Source organism: Elephas maximus, chromosome Y (genome assembly GCF_024166365.1).
Source record: "Elephas maximus indicus isolate mEleMax1 chromosome Y, mEleMax1 primary haplotype, whole genome shotgun sequence".
NCBI lineage: Eukaryota > Metazoa > Chordata > Mammalia > Proboscidea > Elephantidae > Elephas > Elephas maximus.
Window position 1 is genome coordinate 14,906,314 of NC_064847.1, and position 2,227 is coordinate 14,908,540.

The following is a 2,227-nucleotide window of genomic DNA, read 5'->3' on the forward strand; positions in this document are numbered from 1 at the left end:
TGCCAGGATTCCTCTTGTCTCAGTCAGACCACTAAGTCTGGTCTTTTTATGAGAATTTGGGATCTGCATCCCACTGATCTCCTGCTCCCTCAGGGGTTCTCTGTTGTACTCCCTGTCAGGGCAGTCATCGGTTGGGGCTGGGCACCCTCTAGTTCTTCTGGTGTCAGGATGATGTAAGTCTCTGGTTCATGTGGCCCTTTCTGTCTCTTGGGCTCATAGTTTTCGTGTGACCTTGGTGTTCTTCATTCTCCTTTGATCCAGGTGGGTTGAGACCATTTGATGCATCTTAGATGGCCGCTTATTAGCATTTAAGGCCCCAGATGCCCCATTTCAAAGTGGGATGCAGAATGTTTTCATAATAGTATTATTTTGTCAATAGACTTAGAAGTCCCCTTAAACCATAGTCCCCAAACCCCCGCCCTTGCTCTGCTGGCCTTCAAAGCATTCAGTTTATCCCAGAAACTTCTTTGCTTTTGGTCCAGTCCAGTTGAGCTGACCTTCCGTATATTGAGTATTGTCCTTCCCTTCACCTAAAGTAGTTCTTATCTACTAACTAATCAGTAAATAACCCTCTCCCACCCTCTCTCCCTCCCCCCGCTCATAACCACAAAAGAATGTGTTCTCAGTTTATACTATTTCTCAAGATCTTATAATAGTGGTCTTATACAATATTTGTCCTTTTGCCTCTGACTAATTTCACTCAGCACAATGCCTTCCAGGTTCCTCCATGTTATGAAATGTTTCACAGATTCATCACTGTTCTTTATCGATGCGTAGTCTTCCATTGTGTGAATATACCATAATTTATTTAACCATTCATCCGTTGATGGACACCTTGGTTGCTTCCAGCTTTTTGCTATTGTAAACAGAGCTGCAATAAACATGGGTGTGCATATTATCTGTTCATGTAAAGGCTCTTATTTGTCTAGGGTATATTCTGAGGAGTGGAATTTCTGGGTTGTATGGTGGTTCTATTTCTAACTTTTTAAGAAAACGCCAGATACATTTCCAAAGTGGTTGTACCATTTGACATTCCCACCAGCAGTGTATAAGAGTTCCAATCTATCCACAGCCCCTCCAACATTTATTATTTTGTGTTTTTTGGATTAATTCCAGCCTTGTTGGAGTGAGATGGAATCTCATTGTAGTTTTAATTTGCATTTCTCTAGTGGCTAATGATCGAGAGCATTCTCTCACGTATCTGTTAGCTGCCTGAATATCTTCTTTTGTGAAGTGTGTGTTCATATCTTTTGCCCACTTCTTGATTGGGTTGTTTGTCTTTTCGTGGTTGAGTTTTAATAGAATCATATAGATATTAGAGATATTAGAGATCAGGCGCTGGTCGGAGATGTCATACCTGAAAACTTTTTCCCAATCTGTAGGTGGTCTTTTTACTCTTTTGGTGAAGTCTTTAGATTTTTAGGAGCTTCCAGTTATCTGGTTTCTCTTTGTCATTTTTGGTAATGTTTTGTATTCTGTTTATGCTTTGTATTAGGGCTCCTAACGTTGTCCCTATTTTTTCTTCCATGAACTTTATCGTTTTAGTCTTTATGTTTAGGTCTTTGACCCACTTGGAATTAGTTTTTGTGCATGGTGTGAGGTATGGGTCCTGTTTCATTTTTTTGCAAATGGATATCCAGTTATGCCAGCACCATTTGTTAAAAAGACTATCTTTTCCCCAATTAACTGACACTGGGCCTTTGTCAAATATCAGCTGCTCCTATGTGGATGGATTTATATCTGGGTTCTCAATTCTGTTCCATTGGTCTATGTGCCTGTTGTTGTACCAGTTCCAGGCTGTTTTGATTACTGTGGCTGTATAACAGGTTCTAAAATCAGGTAGCTTAAGGCCTCCCACTTTCTTCTTCTTTTTCAGTAATGCTTTACTTATCCGAGGCTTCTTTCCCTTCCATATGAAGTTGGTGATTTGTTTCTCCATCACATTAAAAAATGTCATTGGAATTTGGATCGGAAGTGTACAGATGGCTTTTGGTAGAATAGACATTTTTACTATGTTAAGTCTTCCTATCCATGAGCAAGGTATGTTTTTCCACTAAAGTAGGTCCTTTTTAGTTTCTTCCAGTAGTACTTTGTAGTTTTCTTTGTATAGGTCTTTTACATCTTTGGTAAGGTTTATTCCTAAGTATTTTATCTTCTTGGGGGCTACTGTGAATGGTATTGATTTGCTGATTTCCTCTTCGATGTTCTTGTTGTTGAGGTAAAGGAA